The following is a 22,525-nucleotide window of genomic DNA, read 5'->3' on the forward strand; positions in this document are numbered from 1 at the left end:
GATGATGATAACAGTGTTTCCCTCAGAGGGGCTGGTGAGGGGAGAGTGAGGAGCACAAAGGGAGTACTTACACGAGATGCTCATGAATGACTGAATTTAGTGCTCTCAGCCTGGTGAGGCCTCAGGGGCAGAGATGTCAGAACAGAGCATTCCTAGCCAGAGCTAGATCCGTGTTGGCAGCTGTTATGATCAGTATCACAACTGTGGGTTATCAGGTAGTTTTAAGACTTGGTAATATGAATTCATGAATAATGTTAGAAGACTAGACATCTCAGATTCAGTTTACATAGTTCTCAAGATTTCCTCTGAGAAATGGATGGTTTTTTCCCCATCTTAAATCTGAGATGAGTCTCTAAAAATTTCTGTATTCCTCCATCTTTTTGCTTTAATTCTCCATTTCTTAAATAAAAGTTTTTAAATTGAGTTAGTGGGGACTGAACTGAGGGCCTCATGCATGCTAAGCACATACTCTCTCAAATGAGGTATAATCTCCCCCCTGATTTTTTTTTAAATTTACTTTCTTAGTATTCAGAGGTTAGAGGCCTCTAATTCTTTTTCTGGAGACTTGTCCATGAACCTGTAAATCTATTATTAATGGACAAAACTTGGTTTATTAAAAAAAATGAATAGAATATTATGCAATCCATCCAAAATAAATGTTCATTGGCTTAAAATGTTTCTCCTTTAAGGTGATTTCTCCTTTTTGGTCTAGCTCAATTTATTAACAGACCTCCTCATCATCATAATGACCAAACTCGCTCTGAGTGGACACCTACCTAAGGCTAAAATACTTTCCTCATGTTTTACTTCATAGCAGGTGTTTGAGGGTAGGTATCAGTGTCTCCTTTTTTGCAGCTGAGGGATTGAGAGATGGAGCAGCTTGTCCCAAATCACACGCAGCTGGCGGTGGCTAGCTCGGTGCTGGAACCCAGGCTGCACAGGATGCATTCTTAATTGCTCCTCTAATCAGCCTCCCGTTGAGTGGTTTCCCGAACTCCTGTGGCTCCATAAATGGCCGATTTTAGTGATCTCAGCCTGATGAGGCCTTCAAAGGGGAGACACCAGTGAGAATGTGAGACAGAGTGGCATAAATTAAAATTGTACATTTTCACAGATGTTTAATTCTCAGGTAGTGGCATAAAAAGTTAATTTTTATGTATTTTAGTGCTCTGTAAGCACTAAAAACAAAACATTAAAAATAATTATAGTGCAAATGAGAAGGGGGCTTTGAAAGTCCAACCACTGCTGATGATGTTACTTGTTTTTCTCTAGTGGCCCTTATTGACAGAAATACTTAGAAAGACTGAATTGGTTTTATGTAGTCTTAATATGGAAGAAAAGATTGTCAGTGAATATTTTAAGAAAATCTTTATTCTTTTCTTTCCTGGTGATGTATATATAAGTTGTTTTCATGGCTTAAGTACATTTCCTCATTTGTGAAATTTGAGTAATATCGTTTAACTTGTCTGACTGTGAGAGTTAGTAGCCTTGTATACAAAGAACCCAAGAGGTGCTTAGTAAAAATGTGCTGTCACAATGACAGATATTTTAGAAGGATCAACTCTGAATACTAAAGAGGGTGGCTTATTACTGATGCATATTTAATATGTATATATATGATATATATGAATATGGCTTAAAGTAACAAGGATTCATTTATTTTTTAGTGCACTATGAAGTTTTAATGAAATCTGTATCATTCTAGTGAGACAGGGACTAGTTAAATTGCCTTAAGCAGACGACCTTGAAGATTATTTACACAGAATGTGTATTGTTAGAACTCAGATGTCATGTTGCCGTGTAACCATCCACTCAGACATTTAAATTCGTTGGATTCTGACATCCACATTGATCATTTTCAGGGAATAAGCTTCTCTCTTTTGTGATTAAAGAAAATTTTGATCTTTTTTCCTGCACTCTTAACAGGTTTAAAATATCAAAATATTGATTTGACATGTAACTTTTTTAATAGAGACAATAAAGCTCATGCTGTTTTATTATGTAAATAAATGTTTTTGTATTTCAACAAAAGTATGATTTCCTGGATTTTGAGAAGTATGTTGCAAGATACTTTGATAACCTACTTTCGGAAAAATACAGGCGCGACTTTTATGAATATAGGCCTACTACAGATCTGTTCGTTTTTGCTACAGTGCAAGACATGAGGCCTAGGAGAGATTTGCTGCCGATTGCAAGGAGGACAGATCCCATGTCTCAGTCTCCCCTCCTGTAAAGTGAAGTGGCTGGACTGGATTCTTTCCTCTTCTAAGATGAGTTTCCATGAGCCTGTGTCTTTTGTTTATATTCAGGAGTATTAGCAATATCAGATTAAATACTGAGTTACCCTCACTTCCCCCGAAGCAAAGTGCAGTATGTGCTACGGAAGCTTTTAGTTATCTGATTCTCGTTTCTGATCCGACAGGCAATTTTTGTGTTGCATGCTTCCTGGCAACCTGGAAGGTCTTTTTAGCCATAGGTGGCGCTTGTTGCACCTTCTTACCGTCTTAATATTCCTGTTTGTTAAAGAAGGCTTAAACAACGTTATTTTGTTTTGATTTCTTTGCTTGATGCTTCAGAATAGCACAATGTCCATTATGTCTGTCTACCTGTAAAAATTGTTCTGCTTATATTTTAGTTTTATTCTGTCATCTCGCTGTGAACATCTCAGACTTGCTGTGTAAACAATGGCAAAATCAGACTTTTCTTCCAGTGTTAGAAACCAGTGAGCCGGGAATTTATAAAACAGCTAGTAGCGGCCTCTGGAGCACCTTAAAGCTGAAAAGTGTACTGAGTTCCCTGAGTATTGACCCCACTGCTGTGTGTTAATTGGTGGTAGGGGATTTGGTACATATAGGAAGGGGTGTAGTTTTTTGACTTGGGTTTGCGTGCACGCACTGCCACAGAGCCATGTGAGCCTGAGTCAGTTCGTTCTGAGTTTTTCCCTCGTCTGTGAGATTGGGACATTGGTATCTGCTTTGTAGAATTGTGAGAATTAGAAATTATGTAAAGTGTTTACCACAGTGGGTATGTCAAGAGGGCTCATAATCTTTAGCTGCTGTTTGGTGTGAAGCCATCATTTTATAGTCTTTGGCAATTACTAAGAAACAGGAAAACAAGAAAAGCTGGTTTTATGATGAAAGATATTTGAGGAGGTTCCATAGTTCCTATACCCATAATTAAGCATCAGCAGAGTCAGAAGTGTTACACAGTCACCCTGAACCAACGTTAAGCCACAGAATTTTTTGTTACTTCATATATGTTGGGGCCTAAGGGGATCCAATACTTATATGCATGTTGTCTCCAGCAGCCAACTGAGAGATGACATAAAAGAGTAGGCAGGTGATAAATGTCTTCTTTGTTACTGATGAAGCCACGTTCTCCATGAACTTCAGGGCTGTGGGAAAATGTGTGTCATGATACTGTGTCCCAGAATTAGAGACTCACCCTTTCCCAGATAGCTCTGGGCCACAGCGAGCCTTCCCTTGAGAGGACCTGCCCCTTCATGCACAGGGCTGTCCTGACATGGAGCTGAGCATCCCAGGTGCTTCCCAATGGTGACCAACACTGGAGGGAAAGGTAGGGTTTCACATTCCCTGCTTGTCTCCCCGGACTCACACCTCACCCTGTTAGTGTGACGAGGGCTAGCTGTGATCCAGCGGCTAGGGGTATGAAGGGAGAAGCACTCTCCATGGCCCAGAGGAGTGGGGAGGAGGCATCCCCTCCCTAGTTTAAACAGGTGGTGGGATGGAATGTGGTGGTGCTCCCCAAGAGTTTATAAAAGGAGAAATAAGGATTTTCTTTGGGACTTATACTAGCCAGGAAACACATAATATTATTAGAAGGGAGACTTGTAAATCAATTTTATATTAAGTTGACATTTGTTGAGCACCAAAAATGTGCTACATTCTTTTCTGAGAGTTTTACAGAAATGAATCCTTCAATCTTCTCAACAAGCCAGTAAGGAAGGTTTGATTGTTATCCCAGTTTTACAGTGTGGAAATTTCGGCACGGAGAGGGTAAGTAAGTGGGCCAAGGTCACAGAGCTAGTAAGTGGCAGAGCTGGTATTTAAACCCTGGCTGTCTGGTTTTGAGGCTCCCAGAGATGGGCTTTGGGTGTTTAGAGGTATCTGCATCCCTGAATCTTTGTACCACTTTGCATCAGTTGGCCCAGAAAGGACAGGGAAAGGAGAGTTACACAGGTGTTCACTGTCATGTCTCGGCCACTGTCCACGAAGTGTGCACTGTGATTAGCGTTAATTGTTTTCCAGGCAGTAGATCTGTTCGTATAACAGAAATTTAGTCCATTGAGTTAATCTACAAACCCTTCCTGCTCTGCTTCTGTCCATGGTTGCCATGTGACTGCCTGCCTGTGATTGGGCTGTGGAGGAGAAAATGTACTCATGGTTGAACTCTGATATTTCAGTCTGGTTTATAGTTTCACTTCTTCTGTTACATTAATAAGTTTCTGGTTTTCTTGCATCAGTGTGTCCTGAGCTTGGTTAATGTGAAACCAGTCCATGGGAGCCCAGGGATGCTAATGGTATAATTTCTGAGCACACTGTCGCACTTCAACCCGTGCAGACCTGGCTGGAGGATGTCCGACTTCCTCACTGATTTCTCCAAACAGCAGGGTCCTCTCCCACCCCCGGATATGAGGCTGGGAGCTCTATGAGTTGGCCAGTCGGTGGCCAAGTCCACCAATCAGAAAATGATGAAGTACCCGGAAGTGGGTTTAATAGAAGAAAAGGGCTTCCAGGTAGTCCGATGGGCTGTTCGAGTCCATTTGGTGAAAAGCTGTTCACTGTCTGTGGTGAGCTGCTGCTTTGCTGTTGAAAAGTCTGGATTAGATGAAGGGATTTTAAAAAGCAGAAAGGAGTGATTTCAGGTGGTACGTCCACACCGGTGAGAAGTGATGGATGACCGCCTGTGTGAGGCATAGACAGAGTCTTACAAACTTCATAAAACAGCTTTGAAAGCTCTGCCATCTGAGTGCACTTAATAAGGGGTCCAGTTCATCACTGGTCGTGCTGAGAGGGCAAATAATTGATGATGGCGGAAAGGACACGGAGGCATCAAAAAGTCTCAGTCATGTTCCCTGTTTAAAGGATGTGGCACAATGTAATATATTTGAGCTGGTTTTTCACTGAACAATTTTTAGTGTTTTCTGGGACTCCCCAGTGCCCCAAGGCTCCATGCAGCTGGGTGTCCCCGCAGAGCAGCTCTGTCAGCGCTTGCCCTGGGCTGACGTGGTGTCACGGGGAGCAGGACGGTCAGCGTCCACGGCTCCTCCGAGATCCGTCTCCTCATCCGCAGTGCCAGGTTGCTCATCCGTGTCTACTTAGTAGGTTTGCTGAGAATCACACGTGATGGTTGTCAGGTGTGGTTTGTGATTGTCTCTGTGATTGGCATATAGTCAGTGTTTGTTAGAAACCCTTGTTTTTTTAGTATAATTGTAGCAGCTAGATTGCAGTGGTTTTAACTCTGTATTTTTTTTATAACTTTAGTCTTATTTTTAAATATGCACTTATTTTTATTTATTTTTTTGGAGGTACTGGGGACTGAAGCCAGGACATTGTGCATGCTAAGTAGGTGCTCTACAACTGAGTAATACACACCCTCCTTGTCTGCACTTGAAAATAAATATTGCAATACACAAAATAGATCTTATACACCATCATGGGACCTAGTCTCTGTATAGACAATTGAACACGTATGCTATTTCAATAAGAATAAATGTTGTTGAGACATACATTTCTGAATCTGTTAATGTGCTTAAAAACGATCATAGGTAGTGATAAACACGAGTCTTTGATCCAGTACTTCTTAGGGTCTGTTTTGCCATCAATGGAAATTACATTCTACAGAGAAGGCTAATTGGGTCTCTTTGATATTTGGATGGTTTAGCAGATGATCAAGGCTTTCAAAAGCTGACAGAATTGTATTTTAAATTAACTACAAAGTTATCTTCTAGAAGTTGGAATTCCTAAGCTTGTGAAGTGTCCAGTAATCCAGGGGGTATGTGTCTGTGTCTGTGTCTGTGTGAACGTTTGTGTGTGTGATTTCAGGAAGGTAGAAATAAGTTCCATATGGACTTCTGATACCTTTCTCCTCCAGTTCAAGGTGTAGGCATATATTTACACAAATAAATTGATATTCTTTTGTCATTTGGCATATTGGGAATAAGAGGTTGTCATACTTGTTTCAGAAGGGTTGGGGAGCATGGGCTTAGAAAACGGGAGGAGAAAGAGGCCAGGAGGCACTTCACACTCTGTGCAGGATTTGAGGAACAGTAGCTTTTCTTTTTTCTTCTAAAGCAAACTGGCGCTGAATTGTAACATACTATTACTCAGAATTGCTTTTCTGATCAGATACAAGTGCCTCAGATTTTTGAAGGCAACATGAATGGTGAAATGTGTTTTAGCAGTTATCTTTAAAAGTAGTTTTATTTTTCAACTAAAAGGCTATAGCCTGTTCTTTCTTCCAGCGGTACAAGACATGCTCATTAATCTATGTACATGATCTGTGTGCTTAGTTTCTTTGGTTTTGTTTTTTTTTTTGAAATGCTTGTTTCATTGTGGTTTGAATGAATGTTTAAAATTTCTGGATTTTGATGTTTAGAACATGCTGATTTATGAGAACCGTTAAAAACCTGATTGTTCTTTGGTCCTTGTTTGTTGGGGCACCCTATTGATTTCTGTTGTCTGTTAAAGAGGGAAATGCTTCCTCTAGCCTGCAGATCATTAAGTGAATGGTTTGCAGTGTGCCTTTAAAATTCTTTGAATGCATTGAGCATGTTTGTCCAGTGAATTTTGAATTGACTCATTGTAATGACTTTGCTTTTGTTCTGTGGCTTTTGCTCCTCTCCACAAGAATTTGAATTCTCTGTTGCATTTTGTATATGTGTTCTTAACAGGGGAAGAAATTTTGCATTTTTTACATAGGTGGGTTTTCCTATCCCCTCTGAATGCCTTCTGTAATTGATACAGCGAAAATCTGTTATTGCAGTGCTTAATTATTTTATAAACTATTTTTTGGCATAATCAGAAACAATGACAAAGAATGATTAAAAAAATACAAAAACCTTCCTTCCTTTGAAGAATAGAAATGAGGTGGTCAGGCTCACGCATGCTTTGTGCCTGACACACTTACTCTGATTTCATTGTGTATCATGATTCGGAGATGGAGTTGTTTCAGATTTGTAGAGTTTTGTTTTAACATTTGTGTTGAATTCTTTCTCCAGGCTGATGTTTCCTGTTGTGTTTGTGGAAAGAGTAGAAGGGAAACAAATACTTTGTTTTGTTTTCAGGAGTCCTGAGTTGATGAGAAAAGGGTTGAGGGTGGGCTGAGGAACAGAGTGACACTCCCTCTCCTCCCGGCTGAAATTGATAAACAAATAAATCAATTAAGTGTATCGATATTTGACCAATAGAAGTTAGCGAGCCCAAAATGGATAGATATGCCCAATGGAAATTACTGAGTTCACCTGTAGAATTATGTGCTTTACCAAGTAGAAGCAGCTTAGAGCAATCAGAAAAATCAGTAATATGATGAGATATAAAAGGGATATCATATCTTTTATTTCTGAAACTTTTCTACGGTAAGTTGTGTAGAGTTAAAATTAAGTTTCAGGCACCAGGATTTAAGAGTGTGGGTGGTTCTGTAGGATCGTTATTCACGGATGTGCCTAGACCCTGCTAGAGTGGCTGAAGATGGCAGGAAAAGACCCAGAGGCAGGATTTGCCATCCTAGGGTGTCCTCCATAATGGTTCCATGTGAAAGCCCATGATTGGTTTAACAAACTGTAACACACCCCAGCCGCCTGTGAACTTTGATAAGAAAAAAATATGCTTAGAAACTGCTTTGCAAGCAAGTGCCTGTGCATCCTCACACCAGTCTCCTTGCCTTAAAAAGCAGAGACAATGCTTTGCTTGCATAGTTGATGCTTTAGATAGAACTCTGCTGGTTGCAAAGCAAGGACCGTGGCCCTCAGCTAAAAACGCTGGGCTTGTGTGCTGTTAGATAGTCTATTATCCCCAAAACAAGGACCTGGCTGGTCTGGTGGTCTGCTTTGTAATTCACATATCTAAAAATGTATCTTGTTCCCCTCACCCCATGACTTCCCTAAAGATACACTAATCCTTTGTACTCATTGTGGATTTTACAATCTCTGCCTCATCCCGTCTTTCCCGAAGTTCCTCCTTACTAACTCACAACTGTTGATGAATTTTTCCTTTGATTATACACAGTAAATATGGGAGCATTTGAGAGGGTGGTGGAGTTGGCTCCCTACTCCCTCTCGATTTCTTGACTTTTTACACAGAGTCTTGAATAATCATTCCGTGCTGGTAAGACTTCTGCCAGCCAGATGCCACAGTTCCAGGTGAGAAGTATGCAGGCTTTATCTCTCCTACCCGAGGGAGAGAGAGGAGAGAATTGAGATATGCTCCCCCATGGTCCCTTCCTGCCACAGGGCCACTGCAGTTCACCTGAAGCCTTCTGGCCTCTGCTCAGAGGACCTCTGTCCCAGGACTGACTGCAGCCTTTTCTTCCCTTGTCAACATTTCCTTTCAGAAGTTGGTCTCTTCTCTGCAATTCAAACCTGGCAGATGTGATGGTGGTCAGCGTGCTGGTGGGCAGTCATTTGGGGACTCCCAGGAGCCATGCTGATTCTCCTGAGTCTCTCAATCGGGGTTACAGAACAGTCGAGAACCTAAGGAAGCCCATTCACGTGAGGTCAACAGAGCATTACATCACTTTCATTTTATTTTTGAATTTTCAGTGGAGAAATTATTTGTAGCAAACTGTTCCAGATTTTCGGCCGCCTGCTTTCCACATCACCACTTCCTTGCTGGCTCTGGTGCTTGTTTTAAAGACCAGGTTTCTTCTCTGGTCATTTCTAGCAGCTGGGCTTGCCGAATCCTTGATCTGCATTTGAAGCAGAATGCTTCTTCGTGATGTGAAACTAATTTTCCTATTTCTGAATATTTCGTGTACACTCAGCAACTGTTTCAAGTGAACTGCTCTTGTCCAATTTCGGTTAACTCACATTTGCTGATCTCCTGCTTTCATGCTGAGGGCAGTTTCTTCTTCCTGTAATAAAATTTAGCAATTTGCATTTACTATGGGATGGTACTGGCCCGAGGTGCTTTTTTTCTTAACAGTTTTAATACAATTCACCCATTAAAATGTACAGCGGTTTTTACTCTATGCCCAGAATTGTGCATCCCATTCAATCTTAGAACATTTTCTTCCCCCCAACAGGAAGCCCCGTATGCATAAGCAGACATCCCCATTTTCCCCATCCTCCTCCAGCCCCAATGAGCCACTCTTCTCTCTCTGTGGATTTGCCTGTACTGGACATTTCATTTAAATCGAGTCACTTCATGTAAGTGGAACCGTCTATTATGACTGACTTCTTTCACACTGAGTAACGTTTTCAATGTTTGTCCACGTTGTGGCCTGGGTCAGTACTCTATGCTTTGCTATTGCTGAATAATATTCCACTGTATGGCTGGGCCCCACTGTTTACCCATTCATCAGGTGATAGGCATTTGGGTTGTTTCTGCTTTTTGGCTGTGATGAGTAGTGTCGCCGCGAACATTCCTTTAGGAGTTTTTATGTGGACATTTGTTTTCAGTTCTCTTACGTGTGTGCCCACAGAGCAGAATTGCTGGGTCATTCAGAAACCAAATGTTCAACTCCCTGAGGACCTGCCAGGCTGTTTACCAAAGTGGCCACGCTGTGTTACGTCCTCACCAGCAACTGCTGCGTGCTCCGCTTCCTCTGTGTCCTCATTAGTGCTTGTTATTTTTTTTATTATAACCTATTGTTGTGGGTGTGAAGCGGTTTCTTCTAGTGGTTTTGACTTGATTTTCCTTAGAGCTAATGATATTGAACATCGTTTCATTGTACTTATTGGCCATTTGTATATTTTCCTTGAAAAATTCCTTTTCAGATCCTTTATTCACCTTTTAATTGAGTTGCCTTTTTATTGTTGAGTTGTAGGGTTTTTTTGTTTTTTTGTTTTTTTTTTTCATTTGGAGATACAAATTCCTAATCAGATAAATCATTTGAAAAAATTTCTCTTGTGAATTGGTTTTTCAGTTTCTGGATGGTGCCTTTTGAAGCAAAGTTATAAATTTTGATGAACTCCAATTTATCTCTGTTTTCTTTGTTCCTTGTGCTTTTGGGGTATTATTTAAAATCTGAGGTATTTTATTTAAAATTTTATATATAAAATAACTTAATTCGTAGGACCATTCTAGGAGATGGGTGCGGTTGTTGTCCCCAGTCTATGGATAGGGGACTGAGATGCAGAAAATTACACTGCCATATCAGTGTCACAGCTACCCAGTGCTATGGGAGTTCAGACCCTCATGTTTGTCCCCAACATCTGTGCTTTTCACCAACATGCTCCACTCCTTCCTGGAATCGTTAATGAAAAAGTGTTTCCGTTTTTGATATCTTGTTAGTTTGTTTTCTCTTTGGGGACCTCATCTCCTCATTCTCCTTTCAGATATCAGTGTAGATTTATTTTAGGTCTCATGTAGGCAGAAGCATTGCTATCAGTTAACTTCTTTATCACTCACTTTCCGGTGATGATTGTTGCTATTTGACCTAATCAAGTCATGCTTAACTCTTTCCTGCTCATGACACTGAAAAGAGTCATGACTTACAGAATGCTCAAAGAAGAAAGTACTTGATTGATTTCATCTTGCTACCCAATCAAACCAATCAAATAAAGACCCGGTGTTGACACAGATTATATGCCCTCCAGAATAGGGTCACTGTCTTCCTTGTGTTTCATTTGTTTGGTTACACTGTCTGGATAGAGCCTTGCTGTCCAGCAGTTTTGTGAGGATACGGTGCTCGTGAATCATTGTAAGGACAGAATTTTGACAACAGACTATGTTGTTCATTTCACAAGGGAAAAGATAATACAGAAATACTGCTCAGATTTATTTTAAAATTAAGCTTGGAATTTTGAGAAGAATTCAAGAAACCATACAAAGATCTTTTTCACTAATTTTAGATCTATCTTAGACACATTATGGTTACATAGCAGAGTAACTTATCAAGTAGATTTGACAAGAGGTGTGTATTATTGATTTTTTGTTTTAGTTGAAATATTCTATCTGAGATAAAGTAATCAGTGCCTATAAATGCACAAATATGTTTGTATTTCTATGTAACATGGGTGCAGACTTCATATGATTCTACATAATATATATGACTGTGTGTTTTACTGTGTCTGTCAGTGTTTTTATAGTTTTTCAGCAATGGTGTAACTTTAGAATTATTCTAAGAAAATCACCCCAGATTCTAGTGCAGTTTGTACTGTGTATCCTGTCTTATGCATTTGATTCCACTGTCCCCTCAGGGAGGAATTTCCTCTCCTATTGAGTTAGTAGCAGATTTAAAGGAACTGTGATTTCTAGGCCTTTGCTCTCCATGTGTTTGCAGTTGGCTGTCAATCACGATTTTCCCTTTCTTGAGTTTTCATTGTTCAATTAGAATTTTTGAAAATAACAACTAATATGTTTCACAGGTCTCCCTAGAAACTTGATGTGTTTGTGCTTTTCAGTTTTCAATTTATGAAAAATGTAAATGCACCCTTGTTTTTAAGTAGTCTTTTTCACTAGAAATTGTTTATCTCTTTATAGTTAAAATAATTTTTTTCCCAATGAATGAATCGTTGTGCATGTTTAAAAAGATACCTTACGTTTTATTTTTCTTATTCTAACAGGTATATTCATTGTAGAGAATTTAGAAAATAAGGATAAACACAGTAATAACTTAAAATGGCATCTAATCTCACCTGGAGATACAGTTGCAAGGTTTGAAATTGAGAATTACAAGTCTTCTCACGTTGTTCCTCTTTTTCAAGTACGTTTTGGTTACTGAGACCCTCGAATTCCCATATGAATTGTAGCAGCAGCTAGTCAGTTACTGCAGAGGAGCCCACTGGGATTGTGATCGAGACCACGTTGAATATATGGATCGCTCTGTGGAGCACTGACATTCCAAGAGCGCTGTCATCTGATCCAGAAATGTGCGTGGTTTGTCTGTCCAGGTATTTAGGTCTTCTTTAATTTTTTTCAACAATGTGTAAAGTTTACATAGTATTATTTTACTTTATTTTTTCCCTTTATACTGAGTAAAAGTGTGCAAGGTACCGGAATCAGATCTGTATTATAGCCCCGCCACTTGCTGCTACCATGGATGCTGCGGTCTTTCTTTGCCCTCTGTAAAATCTTGCACAAAATAGGACCTAAGTAACTCTTTCTTGAATGAATGATTTTATGATTGCTGAATGATGCTTGAGAATCCTTGTGATGATATCTTTTTCCCAGACTTTCCCCTTTTCTTAACTATGCCCTTTCTCTTCCTTTCCTCCAGCCTGGGTTTCAGCCTGCCTGTGGCATTGATTTTCCCTATCTGTGGACTCTTCCTTTCACTCGTTCACGATAATGTTACATGTGGGCTGTGGAAACTTGCTAGATGTCAAGAAAGAGCCAATCCATTGCATGCTAGTATTTTTAGTGTGTGGTATTCTTTTATCGATTGAAATTAAACCAGGCTGACCCCCTGAGCTCTTTTCACCTTCCTATACATGATACTGCTCTGGTTGCTGCATGTGCCCTTCCCCCAGACTTGGTTTTGGAGTTGAGTAAGTCACCATCACTGGAGACCTCTCTTTAAAAGATGAAGAGGACATTAGATCCTTCTCCCTGGTTGGGGACTTGGATGAGATGAGGTAACAGATAAAGAATGGAGCCCCAGCTCATTCTGACCACTGCTCTTTCCGTTCCTTTCTCCAGGGGAAAATATTACAATTCAAAAATACAAAGATTGTGAGCTAATGAGATAGACAAGACAACCGATCATTTATTAAATGTCCTTTCATGCCAGAAACAAATGTATTATACACAAAATAAGCACACAAAGCACGGTAGAACCGTGATTACAAACGTGGGTCCGAGTTCGAGTCCTGCTCTGGAATGACCAGTCCTGTGAGATGGAGAACTGGTAGGCCGGCTTAGCGTCTCTCGGACTAGATTTCTGTCCTGCAGAGACGGGGCTCGCTAGGCTTCCCCCCCGTAGATGTGCTGGGGGGTTGTAAGTGATGCGCGTGGGCAGCCCTAGCACAGCTGCTCATTCCTCGTAAGTGCAGGAGAGCATAGCTTTTGCGGTGACGGCTTTAAGACCGCCCCATGAAGACTCTCAGTGCTCCTAAGGGATGCCTTGTGGTTTGGAGATGGGATTCTCATTTCTGTAAATACCCAAGGATTGTGTTATTGGGCCCTGCTGATTTGAAACTATTCTTTAGAAAGTACATATTGTAGATATATTTTTCAAGCATGCATGCTTTTTTCTTTTATTATTTCTAGTTCTACCCTCTCATCTCTTGGTGTGACTTTTCATGGAATCCAGGAAACAGCCCTAAGCCACCTGCCTCTTCACACGTCTCCGTGGCGGTTTTCTTCCCTGACTAGAAGAGGGTTCTGCATAGGGAATTTTCTTTGTTCCCCTTTTGTTGGAGTCTCTCTGTCTGTCTGCCCACGTCTCACCTGTCCAACTGTCCATTTCTCTACCCACTCATTCTTCTGACTTGTTCCAAAAAGCATTTCAGGCAGCTTACAGAAGAACAGATACCAAATAAACAGGTTAGAAAATGGGGCCAAGTTCAAACTGTGAGGCTAGGAGGCGGGCCTGTGTTAGGGTTGCAGGCGTGAGACACACGCGTCTGCCCTGTGACTTATATGATCGGCAGCAAGAGTGTGCCTGAGGCTCCCAGCAGACACAGGGAAACAGGGTTTGTGGGAGATGCTCACTGGCTGTGAAATAAATAAGTGGCTTAGGAGAAGCCCAGCCTTTCCAGCTACTAAGGCTTAGGAGAATATTTTGAGTGTCTTCCAAATCAGGTTATTGAATCTTTTATATTTTCAGAGATCTATGTATAGTTGGTTACATTCTATACCTGGAAATTTCTCCAAAACTGCTTCCTACGTGAGTCCCATGACTCGGAAATGGGGTGGTTCTGCTCATTGAAGGGTGTTGGTCAAAAACATAAAATGACAGCCTCAAAGGAGCCTGGGATTTGTCAGTTATGTTTTGTCAGTGCTGCACATTTCAGAAAACACTTTTACCGTTTCTGTCCATCTGAGGTGGCAGCGTGCTCTCTTACCAGCATCAGGAGCTCAGGGCTACAGGATGGTGGGGGCTGACTGCACTGCCGTGAAGACCGCTAAGGTAGTTACTGCAGGCGTGGTGCTTTCATGTAGTGCATTTCATGTTCTTTAATAGGTTTTAACAGGTAGTTAATTAAGTGTATTAATTAACATTTAATAAATATGATGCTTTTTTGAAAAGACAGTTATAGGCAGAATATAAGTTGTGAACACTTTGAAAACGGTTTCATTACTGAAATTTCAGTAGGGAAGATTTAGTTTATCTTATTTATGCCTCTCTTTAAAAGTAACAAAGAAACAAGACAGAAAAAGCAGAGGATGATTTCTGTTCTTCCTCTCGGCTTGCAGGTGCCCTCACCTCCAGTGGCATCCATCCAGACACCAGCACTGACACTGGCCGTGCTCAGAACTGCCTCAGCCCCGAAGACACAACTGACAAATAGAAGGGGGCCACGCCCTGTTACAGCAGGTGCTCTCACTTTCTGGGTCCTTATGTAACTGCATGGTTTTAATCAGGATCGCCCGTTCTACATTGTGTGGCGCTGCTGCCGTGTCTCCTAGTTATTGTTTCTGTAAGTACTCGTGTATTTTTTTCAATGTGTGGTACTAGACATCTAAAAATGCTTTTTTTAGATGAAAAATAATGTGTATTTTATATAAAAGTCTGAAAAAAGGGGCAAAAGGGCCTATCCTGATCCCACTACTCAGAGATAATATTTAACACTTTAACATCTATTTTCTGTTCTTTTCATCATTGTGTATCTCCTCTGTCATAAAAACCAGCGAGCACTCTGTGACTTTTTACTTTGTGGAGACCTCCATTTTCCATTGTGCTTATTACGCGTTTTTCTACAATATTCTATCCCCCCTAGCATGATTTTTAATGACCAGTATAGCATTCTGTCTTGTGGAGGCATCTTCCATTTTATTTCGGACTTAAATAAACTTTGAAATTCCAAGTATACTTAACTGAAGTACTGAAAAGAGAACTGTGGTGGTACCAAAAAGCCCCTACATCCCTTCCCCTTTTTTCCTGAGAGTAAAAACTGCTGAAAATGTGGTGTATATATGTCATGACCTTTATGCCTATGTCATATATATATACGCATTCATACATACACGTATATCAGAAATCTATCTATATGTGTGTGTTTATATGCTTTATTGAAAAATAAGGCCATACTATATGTTTTCTGCAGCTCGGTTTATTCACTCAGGGGTATATCATAGACTTCCTCCCACTCCACACTCACCCGGTCCTTTCAGATAGAGTAGAGGGGTCTCCTGATATGTAGGTTTGGTCTCTTGTGCAAGGACACCTTCGGTGGGAGAGTACTGTGGACAAGGCCTTGGACCACGCCGAAACGCTGGCCCCTTAGTGCCTACAGCTCGCCTTGATTTACGGTATCATTGTCTTGATGGTGGATACTTAAGTTTTCTCCATTTTCCACTGTCAGAAATGGTGTTTGACTGGCATCCTTCTTGTACAAACATTCCTGTGACCTTGAATGAGTATTCCTTTAGTTAAGGTTTCTGGAAATTCAGTCCCTGGATGTGACAATTACATACATCACAGGCTCCTTTCAAGTGACTCTAGAAATTCCTTCTCCTGTGGGGAATGAAAAGATGTAGAATAACTTATGTAACAAATTGTCTATCGCTGGATATGATTTCACTTCAGCTTTTCTTCCCACCATTGTAAAAAGTGCTGTGTAAATGCTCTGATGAGTACATCTTTTTGAACTGATTATTTTTTTCTAAGTGAAACGATTCCTAAAAGTGGAGTTCAGTGTGTGTGTACACACGTTTTTCAGAGTTTACATATCGATTGATATGTCGTCCTCCAAAAAGATCGCTAACAGTTTGTTCTCTCAAAGATGGACACTAGCTAGAATATCTTTTAAAAACATTTGCCAATATGATGAGCAAAAGTGCTTTTTCTTTGTTTTAGTTTGCACTTGATGACCAGAGATGTATTGAGCATTTTTCACTCATTAGCCATCTGACTTTTAAAAAGTGAATGATTCCTTTTGCCCTTTGCACACATTTAAGTGAGGGAGCTTCTTGTTGCTTTGTGACAGCTCTTTGTATGTTATGAACATTAACCCCTTGTCTTCATCAACATATATCACAGAGCTTTTACTTGTCATATCTTGCCTTACATTTTGTTCAGTAGGTTTATTTTTGTTGTGGCCCAAAATAAACTTAAGATAGTTAATGTCTTCTCTTTGGGTTTTATCCTTGATTTTATTCTTAGAAATACTTTCTTATAATGGTATATATCTCTTCTGTAGGTTTTTCTAATCTCTAAGATGGAGATGATAATAGTACTTGTTATAGAGAGGAGAAGTTGAATTAATATGAGCAAAGAGTTGTATTTGCTGTTATTACTATTTTCTAATATTTACATCACTATCTGTAATTTTTCTTGTGGTCATTGTGACTGGAATAGAATTTGTTTTTTCCAGGTGATTCTCTGATTGTCCCAAGACAATTATTAAATTCATACTTGGCTCTTTGATTTGAAATCCCACCTGTAAAAAATACTTATGTATACTAGAGTCTCTTTTTGAGCTCATGGCTTATTTCTGTCAATCTTACTTTCTTATTCCAGTGCTATATCTAACATATTGTAAAAATTTATTTAATATCTGACAATGCGATTTTTTTTGATTCTTTTGTCCATCCCTAATTTTCTTGGCTAGTATTATGACTTTATTATTCCTGAAGAATTCTAAAATACTTTTTTCAAGTTAAAAAAAAAAACAGATAAGAGTTGTCATGGGATTTTTTAGTAAGTTTTGAATTATATTTAGGAGAACGTACACCTTTACAAAACTACTTTCCTCCATACAATATGTTGATGTCTCTACATTCACACCTCTTACTTTACCACTCAGTACAGTCCTGTACTTTCTCCATGTACAACATGGGCATTGTTTTAGAGTTTATTCCAGATTATTGTTGATGTTTTTGTTAATTTTGTAAGTGAAAATTTTTTGCTATTATATATTTTAACTGTTCAAACTGACACCTAGGAAGGCAGATTCGGTTTGTAAATACTCACTTTGTAACTTGTCATTTAAAATTGTAAGTATTAAATACTTGTTCCAGAATCCTTTCTTTTGTGTTTTTAAAAATTTGTTTCCAAGATTCTCAAAATGGTCATAGCTAAGTAGTAGTATAGGTGGGGAGACAGATGGAGAGAGGTAGTGTGGCTCATGTACAAACTGTGAGCAGTTTCATGGCTGCCTTTAGGCTGGAGAAGCCCCAGAAGAACCCAGGTTAGACAGGGGGTGGCTTCGTATGCACTTGAAAGCCAGCTTTCCTGCCTGTATGGTGAAGCCTGGTGGGCGTGGCAGGTAGGTGATCAAGATCCGATGAAGGTCATTGGCTGCACAGAGCGCTGTGTCTGTGAGAACTGGAGACCTCTGCCATGGGAAATGCTTGGTGCCAGGAACAATGCAGGGGAGCTGGGTAGCCTGTGTGTTAAGGATTTTCCAGTCCTGGGAGTGGGAAGATGAGACTCTGCATTCAGATCTGAGTTTGAATTCATCCTCTCTTGTTTACTGGTCCTCTGACTTTTGTCAAGTTATCTACCCTCTTTGAACTCCTGTTTTCTTGTCTCTCAAAACAGGAGAATTACAACCTGATGCTAGCATTTGTTCAGGGTAAATTATCTGTGTCTACAAGATGTCACGTATAGTCACAAGCTCAGTGAGAAATAGGCTGTCGCTTCTTCTGCAACTCAGTGCTCGACAAGACATCGGGAGAAAGACAGTTCCTAATTTGTATGTTATGCCAGTAGGAACAAAATTAATGTTTTGCCTTTCCCTAGCAGTATACTTACTCCTTTGCTTCATTTACCTCTCCTCCTTTCCTTTCCCTTCCTCCACCAAAATATCCTGAGACTCTCTCAGAACACTAGATTCAAATTACTTTAAAAGTTGGCTCATTCCCTAGAAATGACAGTGACATAAAAAAATCTGTTCACATCCCAGACTTGACTGTATTTGATTTACACACATACACACACACACACATCTGGCTACCTCTCAATTCCTGAGGGAGAAGGACCACTTCTTCTGAGTTTTCATTCACTGAGCGTGAGAGCAAAGTCTCTTAAGCAGACTTTCTCCTGGCTTCATGCATGGTTTTTTATTGGATTTCTCTGTGGCCATAGAATTATTCTCCTACTAGAAGAGAGGAAGTGGAGACATAGAGATTCTGCTTAGATATTGGTGTCATCATATTTGAATTGGAAAGGACTTAAGACAGCATAGAGTTGTAACTTTTTATGGGTGAGAATCCATGATGGTGTAACTTGGACAAGAACCTGGGTCTCCTGACATTGTGTCCACATGGATGAAGAGGCAAATGGGTGTGGGATGGCAGGTATCCTTCTTGCTTGAGTTCCAGGGTCTTGCTAGTTTTCATTGCTCAGCTGCCTTTAGTTTATGTCCATGTGGCCTCTCATGGGAATGTCACTCTATCCTGATAGATTGAGTTTCTTATCAGCAAAAAGCTCTGGACCCACTCACATTGCCCAGAGTTTTTCTGCTGACCTGCTGACACTTTATGTAAATGAGACCTAAGAAAACTGCTGGATATAAAACCCTTATTTTTATCATTTGCCCTCAAATTCCATAGGAAAGGGGTGCTGTCTCAGGCTGTGTAAGGCTTGATCTGAACAAATATAGGGTGATAGTTTGTGCTGCTGGACCATCACAAGTGGAATGGGATTTCCACCTTAGTTTTTAGAATCAGGCAGACGAGTTCAAATCTTGCCTTTACCAGTTAATAGCTTCGTGACGTTGAGGAAGAAAGTTTACTTATTTGTGTCCAATTTTCTTTATCTGTAAATAAGTTCAGTATTTATTTTAGGGTTTTTGTTTTAGAATTGAATGAGCTAATTGCCTCACTTATACCTAAAATACTGATTGCGTGGTTCTATGCTGGTGCCTTGGTAGTTGATTACTAAGGGAGTTGGCAATGAGAATGGGGGTGGGGGACCCCTGGATCATGGAGCTTATATTCCAGGATATGCTTGTAAAAGACTGGATGTGCAGTGGGTTTTTAGTAAATGTCTATTCTTTTCCTAATCCCCATTGATTGTATATATATATTTATACTAATATGTGAACTATTTTGTTGCAATTTAAATCTCTTTGTAGTATTTAAAATATGTAGCTATAACAAAAATACGTGAAATAAAATGATTTGATTTTTATTTTCCTTTCAATAATGAAAACAAAAGAAAATAGAAAAGAAAAAGTTTTGTAGGACTAGAAATAATTTTATTTCCATGGAATCAAGCCTTTATATTAAGTTTTTTGGTTTTGTTGTTAAATGGCATGTAAAATTAATAGGTTGTGACTTCAGTGTTGATAGCTAGGTGAGTTTCTTGTTATTGTTGTCTTTGATGAATTATTTTCACTAGATCATAAATGATGTGCATGCTACATATTGGAAATGAGGAAGAAGTGGAGACATACTAACTCCAAAGTATTTTGTTACCGAGTCCAAACTCATTCTACTTGCCGCATGACAGGCCAATAAACTGGGAGATGAGGTGTTGGGGCAAGGAATAGTGACTTTATCTGAAAAGCTGACAGACCCAGAAGATGTCAGACTGATTTCCTGGAGAACCCTCTTCCCCAAGTCAGAATTCATGCTCCTTTTATACTGCAAAGGGGAGGGGGTGTGGTTGGTTGTTGCAAACTTCTTGCTGTACGAATTGTTTGTCCTTGGTGTCCTTTGTCCTTGCAGCTGTCCATGTGGGTGAAATCATGGTGCCCCTGTAAAACCTTCAACAAAAATAAGGTTATTCTTTATTTTGCAACTTGAAACTCTCTACATAAGTGCAGAAGAGCTAACATCCTTAAAGATCAGAGCCCAGAGAATAGGCTCTCCTGTATATTTCAGGCTAAAGTCAACTTTCTTTCACAAAAGGTGTAGAGCTAACTAGTCTGAGCCTAGAAAACAGGGCAAAGGATTAAAGCCAAAGGAACAGATCCAACACGGAGTCAGATTTCTTCTTCCCTATTACAATTTCTTTTTCCATCTCATAAATAATTTTAGTAAGAAACATAAGCAATTTTGTATTTTTGCTTCTTAATAACTGATAAGTGGGCTGACTACATTTTTGTGAGCAGGGATGCTGTGCGGGCCTTGGGGTCTCAGCAAACTCTTGTTGAGGGTGGTTGACCCTGCAACATGTCTAATGCCCCCAGGAATGTTGGTGAGGGTCCCCCCAGCCTGGGGCTCTATTCAGGAAACAGCGTATGGGCATTGACCTCTGGAGACCTCTTTTTCGGCGGCAGAAAATTTTTTCAGATACTGTGATTGAAAAATCACTCCAGCTGGGGATAATTTGGGAAAAAAGGAAGAGGGAAATTGTTTGGAGTAGAGTAGAAGAGAAATGCAGAAGATCAGGGAGGCTGGGGGCTTGGCAGCTGGGCCTAGGGAGAGAGGGGAGCAGAGGTGTGGAGGGGCCCGGCTCCAGAAACAGCTCCTGCACCTGTCCCCGCACCCAAGCCACACAGCTTTTAATTGGCCTGGGCCACTCTCCTGGCTGGATGTCACCCTGGGCAGAACCTTGAGAACTGAAGTTGACAGGTAGGCAGCACTCACCTAGGGGGTCACTGAGGACTTTGTTCAAGTCCACAGTGCCTTTTCTGGTCATGTGTCTTCACTTGCCCTTTATCTCAGGATCTGAGGAGCAGGAGCAAGAAACTCAGGGAGAGACATCCGACTGTGTTAAGAGAGGACAGACAGAGTGACACGGGAAGCGAGGACTATTGCAGCAAAGTAAAATGACTTCACAACTATTGCATCAGACCTGCAGGTGTGAGAGAGCCTGAGCCTGTCTCAGAGTGCAGGGGACAAGCAGAAAGGAAAGGTAAAATTTCCACTGACAATTGAAATTTTGCAAAATAGCCTGCTACTTTTGGTTGTATCACTTGAATGAATGCAGGTGTGTTTCTGTGGGCATTTATAGGTTCACTCAACCCCACCAGCCCCTCTTGCCCCCATCAGGGGTGGGTTTTCTCAAGCACAGTGCCCCTCCTGCTTTGGGGGGCCACGCTGTGGTTCCTCGCCTGGGGCCGGACTGCTGCAGGGCGCTGAGTCCCCGAGGCGCGGCCTGCGAAACACGACAGGAACACCTCTGCTCTTGACTGAAGGCCTCCTTTTCCCGCTGCAGTGTTAGAATGCCGGTGACTCAGTTAGAAGCGTGCATCCAAGCGGTTCTTCCTTGTCATCACCATCTGGAAGCGGAACCTGAATCTTCTGAATTTCTCCAGAATGTGGTTTACAATCACCTTCGACAAGTGGTTGTGTGTCCTCTTACAAGTGGAGGTTTTACTGCCGTTTTCCTGGAACTTTCTCACCACTAGTCCATCTGATTTTTCTGTGCTAGGATTCAGTATGGCCTGCTAAAATTTCTGCAGTCAGATCTTGAAACCCTGATGAAGAGGATTATTTTATTTTTTATATGATAGTCTTTTACTTTCAAACTTCAGAATTTTCTGTTCTTTCACTTTTTAGGGTGGATTTGGAGAAACAACTTTGCTCTTACTGTCCTTGCGACCTGTTGCTTTATGCCTCTAACCCGTCTTCTGTCACTTTTTAGGCGGTTCTATTCGTGACCCTGTCCAGGTTGTTCATATTATAAAACATAAAGTGTGTGAAAGTACAGTTCCTTTTATTCTGAAAGCATTCCACAGATACCACTGAAATCTGGGTGTGGTTTTAAGAAGACAGAAGTATTAGAACATGTACTTGCAGGTTGCTAGTGCAAAATCCCCAAATCAAAAGTCTAGTTAAATATCTAACATCTTTCTAATCTACCTTGGATTTGTATGGATAAGTGAAGCAGTTTGCTAAGAACTCAAGACCAGGGTTAGAATACAGGCTTGTGTAGCTCAGCAGGTCCTCCAGAGGTGATGCTCTGCCAGAGGGTGGGGCTGAGGGGAGAGGGCGGGTCCTCCCCTCCCTGAGCTGATAGTTTCATGGCAAAGACCTTCACCAGGTGAAGAACTTGGAGTTTCTTCTAAGAACAGTGGGTTTGAAAAGAGTCTTAAAAGCATGGGAGTGACAGAATCCCATTTGTGTCAAGTAGGGAAAAGTGGCTGGGGGGCCACTGGGAGACTCATAATTCCATGTGGGAAGTATTTGTGGCTTCCACCTGAGAAGTGGGACGGTCAGTGGGAAAAAGCGAACAGATTGAAGTCATGTTAGATGGTAAAATGAAAGGATGAATGATGTCTGTGTGGGTAGGATGGAGTAAGGCCAGGGTTTTTGGGTGGATTAATACGGTAAATGATGGTCCT

General features: G+C 40.7%; 1 pseudogene; it reads left to right on the forward strand.

The window, feature by feature from the left end:
• Positions 1 to 20,508, forward strand: part of LOC141579009 (trafficking protein particle complex subunit 9 pseudogene) — a 168,473-nt pseudogene extending 147,965 nt beyond the window's left edge.
• Positions 20,509 to 22,525: the final 2,017 nt, after the last annotated feature.

The sequence above is a fragment of the Camelus bactrianus genome, chromosome 11 (assembly GCF_048773025.1).
Source record: "Camelus bactrianus isolate YW-2024 breed Bactrian camel chromosome 11, ASM4877302v1, whole genome shotgun sequence".
In the NCBI taxonomy this organism is placed as follows: Eukaryota; Metazoa; Chordata; class Mammalia; order Artiodactyla; family Camelidae; genus Camelus; species Camelus bactrianus.